The 14,600-nt window shown below is 48.4% G+C and overlaps 1 long non-coding RNA gene across 1 annotated transcript in view; it reads left to right on the forward strand.

Moving 5' to 3' along the window:
- Nucleotides 1-3,641, forward strand: part of LOC135040830 (uncharacterized) — a 29,750-nt gene extending 26,109 nt beyond the window's left edge. Inside the window, exon 3 of the long non-coding RNA XR_010234638.1 lies at nucleotides 3,569-3,641. This is a non-coding gene — a long non-coding RNA (uncharacterized LOC135040830). The remainder of the gene's footprint in view (nucleotides 1-3,568) is intronic.
- Nucleotides 3,642-14,600: the final 10,959 nt, after the last annotated feature.

A 14,600-nucleotide genomic window follows, 5' to 3' on the forward strand; every position in this document is an offset into this window, starting at 1 on the left:
AGGATTTTTGACCACTTGAGAAATGGACACTTGATGAACTTTGCCATGGATCCCCAGTTTCCTTAGTACTTTTAAACTCACGCTAGCCCAACATTTTTTGTAAATCTGATGGCTTAGACAAAGCTATTTGCTCATGCCCAAGGAGCAATACAGCGCAAAGAAGACGACTCTCAACAGATACCGAAAACAACTTCGACGACAGATGTACATTTCCCTGACATAGAATACCATTGCATTTTCCATAAGTGTTCTTTATCTTCATCTCTACAACCCTCAGGTAATGACACACATAGTCGATAGGGAATACAGGCACAGATATCAGCAACCACATACTTCCCCCATTCATGTATCATCAACTAAAATGTGCATCCCCATTTTGTTACAACTATAGCCGAAATGAGCTCGGTAGAGTTTGACAGCCCATCCACAGACCCTTAGTACGGGATAAGAAGGAATTCAAATGTATACTTCGCAATACCTCGAAGCTTGATTTACCACACGTACGGCACGATGATACATGACCCTCCAAACATGGACTCATACACACATGCTTCTACTCTCTCACTAGGTCATACCCTTTTCACACCTACTCCTCTCTTCTTCCTTACCCCACCATGGAAATCAATTAACCCCTGACTTACATTTTTCTCCTTAAATGTTTTGTGGCAGTTATTATTGACTGCCAAAGGGTGGACTGTCAAAGTCAGAAAAATGTCTCTATGCACACTGCCATATTTGCACCGCACACTGGTCCGTGCTGCGCGTGCGTACGCTCTCCCGTGGAAGCGCATACCCGCAATAACGTGCACTCGCAGGCGCGGTATGCGTATTTACGGTAGAGTTTATGTGATCGTAGCGTGCGACTCATTAGTTACAAATGTTCACAATTAATGTAGTTTATAGATCATGATCCCTTTGATAGTTTCTGAAAGTTTGGTTAAAATACAATGTCCCAGACCTGAGGAATCCCTCTTTGCATCGTACGAAGGGTCTAACAGGAATCATACTGCAGTGTTTGGTACCCATCGGAAGAGTATTTAATTAGCAATATTCCGGTGTTGGTTTGGAGCGTATTAATCGCTCGTGCGAATAGTTATGGACATAAGAAGTTTATGTCCATTTCTATGATTTGCACATACTCAGGTATGCGGCGGGAAACCCAGTTTCCCACCCACCTGAGCTGTTGGAAATCGTCACAGCCCACCTGTATGAATCACCCTATGACCTTTTGTTATGATGTAGGGCCGAATTCCTTCGGCCAATGGACAATGGGATTGTAGGGACTATGAGATTGCATTGTGTGTGGGGCATAAATAGGCAAGCCGACCATATCCAAGTCTCTCACTCTCATCAACGGTTATCTGCTGATAATCGGGAGCTGGATATCGAGGCGCAGGCGATCATACCCTTTGTGCGTAAGTTTCTCTCCATAATCATTGTCTTTCTGTGAGCCAATTTCTCTCTCTCTTTCTCTCTCTCTCTCTCCTCTTTTCTCTTATATCTCTCATAGTATTATAGTATTGTATTGTATTGCATTTAGGTCAGTGTAGTATTGTCTTTTTGTATTTATTGTTTAGATCTGTGGTTAGGAAGTCTCTGTTATATTGTAGTGTATCATATGTACTGTTATCCCCTTTTACAAGTATATTAGAGATAATACAGTTAATAGGCTTTGGAACCTAAACCAGCATCTGTGTATTTTCTATAGTGTTAAGTGTTCACTTGAGCGTCGGTGACGCACAAGCAGCTTTGTAGTTAGTCAGGTTACACAAGGTTGCACTTACACCCTGTACTCACATTAAGGTATTCTGTGTATTTCATCGGTATAAGGTTTTAACATAAAGGTATAGTGTTGTGAGCGTCTGCATCGCTGGTGACCTCCTCGTGGTCTCGAGTGTACGCTACGCTACAGCGAATCATTCCCCTAGACATAACCAATAACGTGTGTCCTGTGATCACTGGGCCGTGAGCGAACGTGACGCTTGAGCGTCTCGCTTACTGCTGAGCGATCGTTACGCAAATAGCGTACCTTTACGGTACTTCTTAGGCAAACAGCGTACAGTGTTCTTAGCTTCATAAAGGGTTGTTTATACGACAAAGGAATTTAGCATTGTCAGACTGGAGAGGTGACTGCTGGGAATGGGACATTATACAGTAACACCAGGGGACGTGTCTGGGTGATGACTGGAGAGGTGACTGCTCGGAATGGGACATTATACAGTAACACCAGGGGACGTGTCTGGGTGATGACTGGAGAGGTGAATGCTGGGAATGGGTAATAATACAGTAACACCAGGGAATGTGTCTGGGTGATTGGAGAGGTGACTGCTGGGAATGGGTCATTATACAGTAACACCAGGGAATGTGTCTGGGTGATGACTGGAAAGGTGACTGCTGGGAATGGGACATTATACAGTAATGCCAGGGGACGTGTCTGGGTGATGACTGGAGAGGTGAATGCTGGGAATGGGTCATTATACAGTAACACCAGGGAATGTGTCTGGGTGATGACTGGAGAGGTGACTGCTGGGAATGGGTCATTATACAGTAACACCAGGGAATGTGTCTGGGTGATGACTGGAAAGGTGACTGCCGGGAATGGGACATTATACAGGTGCACCAGGGGACGTGTCTGGGTGATGACTGGAGAGGTGACTGCCGGGAATGGGACATTATACAGGTGCACCAGGGGACGTGTCTGGGTGATGACTGGAGAGGTGACTGCCAGGAATGGGTCATTATACAGTAACACCAGGGAATGTGTCTGGGTGATGACTGGAGAGGAGACTGCTGGGAATGGGGCTTTATACAGTAACACCAGGGGACGTGTCTGGGTGATGACTGGAGAGGAGACTGCTGGGAATGGGGCTTTATACAGTAACACCAGGGGACGTGTCTGGGTGATGACTGGAGAGGAGACTGCTGGGAATGGGGCTTTATACAGTAACACCAGGGGACGTGTCTGGGTGATGACTGGAGAGGTGACTGCTGGGAATAGGGCATTATACAGTAACACCAGGGGATGTGTCTGGGTGATGACTGGAGAGGAGACTGCTGGGAATGGGGCTTTATACAGTAACACCAGGGAATGTGTCTGGGTGATGACTGGAGAGGAGACTGCTGGGAATGGGGCTTTATACAGTAACACCAGGGGACGTGTCTGGGTGATGACTGGAGAGGTGACTGCTGGGAATAGGGCATTATACAGTAACACCAGGGGATGTGTCTGGGTGATGACTGGAGAGGTGACTGCTGGGAATAGGGCATTATACAGTAACACCAGGGGACGTGTCTGGGTGATGACTGGAGAGGTGACTGCTGGGAATAGGGCATTATACAGTAACACCAGGGGATGTGTCTGGGTGATGACTGGAGAGGTGACTGCTGGGAATAGGGCATTATACAGTAACACCAGGGGGATGTGTCTGGGTGATGACTGGAGAGGAGACTGCTGGGAATGGGACATTATACAGTAACACCAGGGGATGTGTCTGGGTGATGACTGTATCATTGTGTGTGTCAGGTTCCTATAAGGTGTCAGGATGTCACTGTCTATGTCTCCATGCAGGAGGGGGAGTATATAGAGGAACACAGGGGTCTGTACAAGGACGTGATGATGGAGAATCACCGGCCCCTCACATCACTGGGTAAGAGGAGACTGTCATGTATTGTACAGGGGTGAGCAGGTATGGGGCCCCCTATATACACACATCATCTGATAATCACATATATACACTGTACTCAGTCACTGTGTGTCTCCTACAGATGGGCCCAGTAACAGAGATACCCCAGAGAGATGTCCCCGTCCTCTGTATTCTCAGGACTGTACAGAGGAGAATCACAGGATCCCACAGGAGGATCAGGTAGGTGGGATTTAGGGTCTCCCCAATATACTAAAGTGACTGTAACTATATGATCTGTAGAGAAGCTGTGTGTTTTATACACTGATATTACACTATCAAAAATCAGACATTATTAATGTATATTGTTTTGTTGGCTATTTAGGATGACTGTCTGACTGATATAAAGGCAGAAGATACAGAGGGAGAAGAAGAGACGTATGTGACTGATGTAAAGGCAGAAGATATAGAGGGAGAAGAAGAGACGTATGTGACTGATATGAAGGCAGAAGATATAGAGGGAGAAGAAGAGACGTATGTGACTGATATAAAGGCAGAAGATATAGAGGGAGAAGAAGAGACGTATGTGACTGATATGAAGGCAGAAGATATAGAGGGAGAAGAAGAGACGTATGTGACTGATGTAAAGGCAGAAGATATAGAGGGAGAAGAAGAGACATATGTGACTGATATAAAGGCAGAAGATATAGAGGGAGAAGAAGAGACATATGTGACTGATATAAAGCTAGAAGATATAGAGGGAGAAGAAGAAACGTATGTGAGGGGTGATCAGCAGTGTAAGGAGGAGGAGATCCCTACAGATATCAGCACAGGTGAGTAATAAACGCTTATTACAGAAGTCACATATTCTCATTGCTCAGTCATTACAGCAATCTCTTATCCTACACCCTCCTCTGTCATAGTAACATAGTATCTGATGTTGAAAAAAGACAATTGTCCATCGAGTTCAACCTATTTGTGGTGTCCTATGCATGATGATTTGACTAAAATTTCTGACTGATGCTGCTGTCAGCCGTTGCATTTTATCCCTTTTTATAGTAACTATAATGTATGACTATGCACCATACCCCTGGATATCCTTATCCAGTAGGAATTTATCTAACCCATTCTTAAACGTGTTGACAGATTCCGCCATTACAACTCCCTCGGGCAGGGAATTCCAAACACGTATTGTCCTTACCGTGAAAAAGCCTTTACGCCGTATTGTGCGGAATCTCCTCTCCTCTAACCTGAGCGAGTGTCCACGAGTCCTCTGTGTTGATCTAACCAAAAACAGGTGCCGCGCAAGCTCTGTGTATTGTCCCCTTATATATTTGTAGATGTTGATCATATCCCCTCTTAGTCTCCGCTTTTCCAATGTAAACATGCCTTTCCTTGTATTCCATCGTCTCCATGCCCTTAATTAGTTTGGTCGCCAGTCAGTACAGACTAATGATGGAAATGTATCTGCCCAGTGGTGCAGTCTAGGACCATCAGCCCTGTTCTCAGTTGGGTGTTTATAACACAAGGGGCGATATTCAATTGTAATATCGCGCCCGATCTCACGTCTACAGTGACAAGAGTTTGCGGGGCAATATTCAACTGTCCCCCATTCTTCGGCATATCGTGCCCATAGCAGTCTGGATTAGCTTTGTAAATCTACTTAACCCAACTAACGTCATGGGCGCGATCACGAAAAGTTTTGCGAATTTCAGCTCGCCTCCCCCGGGGGGGGTGATCTGAAATGCTAATATTGCGTCCGTCGGCAGCAACATTTGTATCGGGTGTTTTCTGTTAAAGGCGTTTTCTTCTTTAGGGTCCATAGTGATCCACAGTCCTTACATCGGGGTGTAGGTGGTAGGAGACGACCGGGTATCACACAGTTAAGCTTTTATTTCCCAGGATGCTCCGGACCTCCTCCCCATGTACCCCGCCCCTGGCCAGTGGGCAGTTTTAGTGTTGGTGCTGGCAGAAGCCGGAGCACCGGTCACACAGCGGAGAGGAATGAATCGGCAGCGCTGGGAGTCTCTCTGAGCGCCACCGCCGCTGCTGCTCCCACAATCCCCCGCTGGTGCCGCAACGTCAGTGAGGCTAAGAGACTGATGATTCCGGCGTGGTTACTTCCTGATCGCCGCGCTAGTACAGCATCCAGGACCCAGGACTGCACCCGGAGGACAGGTAAGGCATTCTCCGGCTCGTGGGACCCACAATACATGCAGTCCGTGCTTCTGCAGGCTCTGATGTGATCCCTGGCTGCTGCTACGGGTTACACTAGACCACCAGGGCATGCATATAATACATATATATAGGATAATGGAGGCCAGGGTACCTGGTGGGTGATGTCAGACAGGGGAGGTAGGTCCTCTCCCAGAGCCAGATTCCACAGCTGGGATTCCCTCTCGGCTGCCCCTACCCCACATGCTTCCCTTATAAGAGTCTCTGAGTGACATTCCAATGGGAATGAGTGTGATGCCAGGCTCTGGGAATGCTGGGTTCTGTCTCCAGAAGTGGCCAGGTTATACATGCACTAGTCCTAACTACCACTGTGCTGCGAGGAGATGACGTCAGTGGCCATTGTAATTGTTATGTACTTGTATTGTGTGTGACTGGTGCTAGCTCTGCTGTGTGACTGCATTGTATCTGTCCCTTACATGTGAGTGCAGGTGTTCCGGGCTGTGTGACTGCATTGTATCTGTCCCTTACATGTGAGTACAGGTGTTCCGGGCTGTGTGACTGCATTGTATCTATCCCTTACATGTGAGTGCAGGTGTTCCGGGCTGTGTGACTGCATTGTATCTATCCCTTACATGTGAGTACGGGTGTTCCGGGCTGTGTGACTGCATTGTATCTATCCCTTACATGTGAGTGCAGGTGTTCCGGGCTGTGTGACTGCACTATATCTATCCCTTACATGTGAGTACAGGTGTTCCGGGCTGTGTGACTGCATTGTATCTATCCCTTACATGTGAGTGCAGATGTTCCGGGCTGTGTGACTGCATTGGATCTATCCCTTACATGTGAGTGCAGGTGTTCCGGGCTGTGTGACTGCATTGTATCTGCCCCTTACATGTGAGTGCAGGTGTTCCGGGATGTGTGACTGCATTGTATCTATCCCTTACATGTGAGTGCAGGTGTTCCGGGCTGTGTGACTGCATTGTATCTATCCCTTACATGTGAGTACAGGTGTTCCGGGCTGTGTGACTGCATTGTATCTATCCCTTACATGTGAGTGCAGGTGTTCCGGGCTGTGTGACTGCATTGTATCTGTCCCTTACATGTGAGTGCAGGTGTTCCGGGCTGTGTGACTGCATTGTATCTATCCCTTACATGTGAGTGCAGGTGTTCCGGGCTGTGTGACTGCATTGTATCTATCCCTTACATGTGAGTGCAGGTGTTCCGGGCTGTGTGACTGCATTGTATCTGTCCCTTACATGTGAGTGCAGGTGTTCCGGGCTGTGTGACTGCATTGTATCTGTCCCTTACATGTCAGTGCAGGTGTTCCGGGCTGTGTGACTGCATTGTATCTATCCCTTACATGTGAGTACAGTGTTCCGGGCTGTGTGACTGCATTGTATCTATCCCTTACATGTGAGTGCAGGTGTTCCGGGCTGTGTGACTGCATTGTATCTGTCCCTTACATGTGAGTGCAGGTGTTCCGGGCTGTGTGACTGCATTGTATCTGTCCCTTACATATGAGTGCAGGTGTTCCGGGCTGTGTGACTGCATTGTATCTATCTTTTACATGTGAGTGCAGGTGTTCCGGGCTGTGTGACTGCATTGTATCTATCCCTTACATGTGAGTACAGTGTTCCGGGCTGTGTGACTGCATTGTATCTATCCCTTACATGTGAGTACAGTGTTCCGGGCTGTGTGACTGCATTGTATCTATCCCTTACATGTGAGTACAGGTGTTCCGGGCTGTGTGACTGCATTGTATCTATCCCTTACATGTGAGTACAGGTGTTCCGGGCTGTGTGACTGCATTGTATCTATCCCTTACATGTGAGTACAGGTGTTCCGGGCTGTGTGACTGCATTGTATCTGTCCCTTACATGTGAGTGCAGGTGTTCCGGGCTGTGTGACTGCATTGTATCTGTCCCTTACATGTGAGTGCAGGTGTTCCGGGCTGTGTGACTGCATTGTATCTGTCCCTTACATGTGAGTGCAGGTGTTCCGGGCTGTGTGACTGCATTGTATCTGTCCCTTACATGTGAGTGCAGGTGTTCCGGGATGTGTGACTGCATTGTATCTGTCCCTTACATGTGTGTACAGGTGTTCCGGGCTGTGTGACTGCATTGTATCTGTCCCTTACATGTGAGTGCAGGTGTTCCGGGCTGTGTGACTGCATTGTATCTGTCCCTTACATGTGAGTGCAGGTGTTCCGGGCTGTGTGACTGCATTGTATCTATCCCTTACATGTGAGTGCAGGTGTTCCGGGCTGTGTGACTGCATTGTATCTATCCCTTACATGTGAGTGCAGGTGTTCCGGGCTGTGTGACTGCATTGTATCTGTCCCTTACATGTGAGTGCAGGTGTTCCGGGCTGTGTGACTGCATTGTATCTGTCCCTTACATGTCAGTGCAGGTGTTCCGGGCTGTGTGACTGCATTGTATCTATCCCTTACATGTGAGTACAGTGTTCCGGGCTGTGTGACTGCATTGTATCTATCCCTTACATGTGAGTGCAGGTGTTCCGGGCTGTGTGACTGCATTGTATCTGTCCCTTACATGTGAGTGCAGGTGTTCCGGGCTGTGTGACTGCATTGTATCTGTCCCTTACATATGAGTGCAGGTGTTCCGGGCTGTGTGACTGCATTGTATCTATCCCTTACATGTGAGTGCAGGTGTTCCGGGCTGTGTGACTGCATTGTATCTATCCCTTACATGTGAGTACAGTGTTCCGGGCTGTGTGACTGCATTGTATCTATCCCTTACATGTGAGTACAGTGTTCCGGGCTGTGTGACTGCATTGTATCTATCCCTTACATGTGAGTACAGGTGTTCCGGGCTGTGTGACTGCATTGTATCTATCCCTTACATGTGAGTACAGGTGTTCCGGGCTGTGTGACTGCATTGTATCTATCCCTTACATGTGAGTACAGGTGTTCCGGGCTGTGTGACTGCATTGTATCTGTCCCTTACATGTGAGTGCAGGTGTTCCGGGCTGTGTGACTGCATTGTATCTATCCCTTACATGTGAGTGCAGGTGTTCCGGGCTGTGTGACTGCATTGTATCTATCCCTTACATGTGAGTGCAGGTGTTCCGGGCTGTGTGACTGCATTGTATCTATCCCTTACATGTGAGTACAGTGTTCCGGGCTGTGTGACTGCATTGTATCTGTCCCTTACATGTGAGTGCAGGTGTTCCGGGCTGTGTGACTGCATTGTATCTGTCCCTTACATGTGAGTGCAGGTGTTCCGGGCTGTGTGACTGCATTGTATCTGTCCCTTACATGTGACTGCATTGTATCTATCCCTTACATGTGAGTACAGTGTTCCGGGCTGTGTGACTGCATTGTATCTATCCCTTACATGTGAGTACAGTGTTCCGGGCTGTGTGACTGCACTGTATCTGTCCCTTACATGTGAGTACAGGTGTTCCGGGCTGTGTGACTGCATTGTATCTGTCTCTTACATGTGAGTACAGGTGTTCCGGGCTGTGTGACTGCATTGTATCTGTCCCTTACATTTGAGTACAGGTGTTCCGGGCTGTGTGACTGCATTGTATATACCCCTTACATGTGAGTGCAGGTGTTCCGGGCTGTGTGACTGCATTGTATCTATCCCTTACATGTGAGTGCAGGTGTTCCGGGCTGTGTGACTGCATTGTATCTGTCCCTTACATGTGAGTGCAGGTGTTCCGGGCTGTGTGACTGCATTGTATCTATCCCTTACATGTGAGTGCAGGTGTTCCGGGCTGTGTGACTGCATTGTATCTGTCCCTTACATGTGAGTGCAGGTGTTCCGGGCTGTGTGACTGCATTGTATCTATCCCTTACATGTGAGTACAGTGTTCCGGGCTGTGTGACTGCATTGTATCTATCCCTTACATGTGACTGCATTGTATCTATCCCTTACATGTGAGTACAGGTGTTCCGGCTGTGTGACTGCATTGTATCTGTCCCTTACATGTGAGTACAGGTGTTCCGGGCTGTGTGACTGCATTGTATCTGTCCCTTACATGTGAGTACAGGTGTTCCGGGCTGTGTGACTGCATTGTATCTGTCCCTTACATGTGAGTGCAGGTGTTCCGGGCTGTGTGACTGCATTGTATCTGTCCCTTACATGTGAGTACAGGTGTTCCGGGCTGTGTGACTGCATTGTATCTATCCCTTACATGTGAGTGCAGGTGTTCCGGGCTGTGTGACTGCATTGTTCTATCCCTTACATGTGAGTGCAGGTGTTCCGGGCTGTGTGACTGCATTGTATCTATCCCTTACATGTGAGTGCAGGTGTTCCGGGCTGTGTGACTGCATTGTATCTGTCCCTTACATGTGAGTGCAGGTGTTCCGGTCTGTATGACTGCATTGTATCTGTCCCTTACATGTGAGTACAGGTGTTCCGGGCTGTGTGACTGCATTGTATCTATCCCTTACATGTGAGTGCAGGTGTTCCGGGCTGTGTGACTGCATTGTATCTGTCCCTTACATGTGAGTACAGGTGTTCCGGGTTGTGGTACTGCATTGTAGCTATCCCTTACATGTGAGTGCAGGTGTTACGGGCTGTGTGACTGCATTGTATCTATCCCTTACATGTGACTGCAGGTGTTCCGGGCTGTGTGACTGCATTGTATCTATCCCTTACATGTGAGTACGGGTGTTCCGAGCCGTGTGACTGCATTGTATCTGTCCCTTACATGTGAGTGCAGGTGTTCCGGGCTGTGTGACTGCATTGTATCTATCCCTTACATGTGAGTGCAGGTGTTCCGGGCTGTGTGACTGCATTGTATCTATCCCTTACATGTGAGTGCAGGTGTTCCGGGCTGTGTGACTGCATTGTATCTGTCCCTTACATGTGAGTGCAGGTGTTCCGGGCTGTGTGACTGCATTGTATCTGTCCCTTACATGTCAGTGCAGGTGTTCCGGGCTGTGTGACTGCATTGTATCTATCCCTTACATGTGAGTACAGGTGTTCCGGGCTGTGTGACTGCATTGTATCTATCCCTTACATGTGAGTACAGGTGTTCCGGGCTGTGTGACTGCAGGTGTTCCGGGCTGTGTGACTGCATTGTATCTATCCCTTACATGTGAGTGCAGGTGTTCCGGGCTGTGTGACTGCATTGTATCTGTCCCTTACATGTGAGTGCAGGTGTTCCGGGCTGTGTGACTGCATTGTATCTGTCCCTTACATGTAAGTGCAGGTGTTCCGGGCTGTGTGACTGCATTGTATCTATCCCTTACATGTGAGTACAGGTGTTCCGGGCTGTGTGACTGCATTGTATCTATCCCTTACATGTGAGTGCAGGTGTTCCGGGCTGTGTGACTGCATTGTATCTGTCTCTTACATGTGAGTGCAGGTGTTCCGGGCTGTGTGACTGCATTGTATCTATCCCTTACATGTGACTGCATTGTATCTATCCCTTACATGTGACTGCATTGTATCTATCCCTTACATGTGAGTGCAGGTGTGTGACTGCATTGTATCTATCCCTTACATGTGAGTGCAGGTGTTCCGGGCTGTGTGACTGCATTGTATCTGTCCCTTACATGTGAGTGCAGGTGTTCCGGTCTGTATGACTGCATTGTATCTGTCCCTTACATGTGAGTACAGGTGTTCCGGGCTGTGTGACTGCATTGTATCTATCCCTTACATGTGAGTGCAGGTGTTCCGGGCTGTGTGACTGCATTGTATCTGTCCCTTACATGTGAGTACAGGTGTTCCGGGTTGTGGTACTGCATTGTAGCTATCCCTTACATGTGAGTGCAGGTGTTACGGGCTGTGTGACTGCATTGTATCTATCCCTTACATGTGACTGCAGGTGTTCCGGGCTGTGTGACTGCATTGTATCTATCCCTTACATGTGAGTACAGGTGTTCCGGGCTGTGTGACTGCATTGTATCTGTCCCTTACATGTGAGTGCAGGTGTTCCGGGCTGTGTGACTGCATTGTATCTATCCCTTACATGTGAGTGCAGGTGTTCCGGGCTGTGTGACTGCATTGTATCTATCCCTTACATGTGAGTACAGGTGTTCCGGGCTGTGTGACTGCATTGTATCTATCCCTTACATGTGAGTGCAGGTGTTCCGGGCTGTGTGACTGCATTGTATCTATCCCTTACATGTGAGTACAGGTGTTCCGGGCTGTGTGACTGCATTGTATCTATCCCTTACATGTGAGTACGGGTGTTCCGGGCTGTGTGACTGCTTTGTATCTGTCCCTTACATGTGAGTACGGGTGTTCCGGGCTGTGTGACTGCATTGTATCTGTCCCTTACATGTGAGTGCAGGTGTTCCGGGCTGTGTGACTGCATTGTATCTATCCCTTACATGTGAGTGCAGGTGTTCCGGGCTGTGTGACTGCATTGTATCTATCTCTTACATGTGAGTACAGGTGTTCCGGGCTGTGTGACTGCATTGTATCTATCCCTTACATGTGAGTGCAGGTGTTCCGGGCTGTGTGACTGCATTGTCTCTATCCCTTACATGTGAGTGCAGGTGTTCCGGGCTGTGTGACTGCATTGTATCTGTCCCTTACATGTGAGTACAGTGTTCCGGGCTGTGTGACTGCATTGTATCTGTCCCTTACATGTGAGTGCAGGTGTTCCGGGCTGTATGACTGCATTGTATCTGTCCCTTACATGTGAGTACAGGTGTTCCGGGCTGTGTGACTGCATTGTATCTATCCCTTACATGTGAGTGCAGGTGTTCCGGGCTGTGTGACTGCATTGTATCTGTCCCTTACATGTGAGTGCAGGTGTTCCGGGCTGTGTGACTGCATTGTATCTATCCCTTACATGTGAGTACAGGTGTTCCGGGCTGTGTGACTGCATTGTATCTGTCCCTTACATGTGAGTGCAGGTGTTCCGGGCTGTGTGACTGCATTGTATCTATCCCTGACATGTGAGTACAGGTGTTCCGGGCTGTGTGACTGCATTGTATCTATCCCCTACATGTGAGTACAGGTGTTCCGGGCTGTGTGACTGCATTGTATCTATCCCTTACATGTGAGTACAGGTCTTCCGGGCTGTGTGACTGCATTGTATCTATCCCTTACATGTGAGTGCAGGTGTTCCGGTCTGTGTGACTGCATTGTATCTGTCCCTTACATGTGAGTGCAGGTGTTCCGGGCTGTGTGGCTGCATTGTATCTATCCCTTACATGTGAGTACAGGTGTTCCGGGCTGTGTGACTGCATTGTATCTATCCCTTACATGTGAGTACAGGTGTTCCGGGCTGTGTGACTGCAGGTGTTCCGGGCTGTGTGACTGCATTGTATCTATCCCTTACATGTGAGTGCAGGTGTTCCGGGCTGTATGACTGCATTGTATCTATCCCTTACATGTGACTGCAGGTGTTCCGGGCTGTGTGACTGCATTGTATCTGTCCCTTACATGTGAGTGTAGGCGTTCCGGGTTGTGTGACTGCATTGTATCTATCCCTTACATGTGAGTACAGATGTTCCGGGCTGTGTTACTGCATTGTATCTATCCCTTACATGTGAGTACAGGTGTTCCGGGCTGTGTGACTGCATTGTATATACCCCTTACATGTGAGTGCAGGTGTTCCGGGCTGTGTGACTGCATTGTATCTATCCCTTACATGTGAGTGTAGGTGTTCCGGGTTGTGTGACTGCATTGTATCTATCCCTTACATGTGAGTGCAGGTGTTCCGGGCTGTGTGACTGCATTGTATCTATCCCTTACATGTGAGTACAGGTGTTCCGGGCTGTGTGACTGCATTGTATATACCCCTTACATGTGAGTGCAGGTGTTCCGGGCTGTGTGACTGCATTGTATCTATCCCTTACATGTGAATGCAGGTGTTCCGGGCTGTGTTACTGCATTGTATTTATCCCTTACATGTGAGTACAGGTGTTCCGGGCTGTGTGACTGCATTGTATCTGTCCCTTACATGTGAGTGCAGGTGTTCCGGGCTGTGTGACTGCATTGTATCTATCCCTTACATGTGAGTGTAGGTGTTCCGGGTTGTGTGACTGCATTGTATCTATCCCTTACATGTGAGTGCAGGTGTTCCGGGCTGTGTGACTGCATTGTATCTATCCCTTACATGTGAGTACAGCTGTTCCGGGCTGTGTGACTGCATTGTATCTATCCCTTACATGTGAGTGCAGGTGTTCCGGGCTGTGTGACTGCATTGTATCTATCCCTTACATGTGACTGCAGGTGTTCCAGGCTGTATGACTGCATTGTATCTATCCCTTACATGTGAGTGCAGGTGTTCCGGGCTGTGTGACTGCATTGTATCTGTCCCTTACATGTGAGTGCAGGTGTTCCGGGCTGTGTGACTGCATTGTATCTATCCCTTACATGTGAGTACAGTGTTCCGGGCTGTGTGACTGCATTGTATCTGTCCCTTACATGTGAGTACAGTGTTCCGGGCTGTGTGACTGTATTGTATCTGTCCCTTACATGTGAGTGCAGGTGTTCCGGGCTGTGTGACTGCATTGTATCTGTCCCTTACATGTGAGTGCAGGTGTTCCGGGCTGTGTGACTGCATTGTATCTATCCCTTACATGTGAGTACAGTGTTCCGGGCTGTGTGACTGCATTGTATCTGTCCCTTACATGTGAGTACAGTGTTCCGGGCTGTGTGACTGCATTGTATCTATCCCTTACATGTGAGTGCAGGTGTTCCGGGCTGTGTGACTGCATTGTATCTATCCCTTACATGTGAGTACAGTGTTCCGGGCTGTGTGACTGCATTGTATCTGTCCCTTACATGTGAGTACAGTGTTCCGGGCTGTGTGACTGTATTGTATCTGTCCCTTACATGTGAGTGCAGGTGTTCCGGGCTGTGTGACTGC

Source organism: Pseudophryne corroboree, unplaced genomic scaffold, assembly GCF_028390025.1.
Source record: "Pseudophryne corroboree isolate aPseCor3 unplaced genomic scaffold, aPseCor3.hap2 scaffold_771, whole genome shotgun sequence".
In the NCBI taxonomy this organism is placed as follows: domain Eukaryota; kingdom Metazoa; phylum Chordata; class Amphibia; order Anura; family Myobatrachidae; genus Pseudophryne; species Pseudophryne corroboree.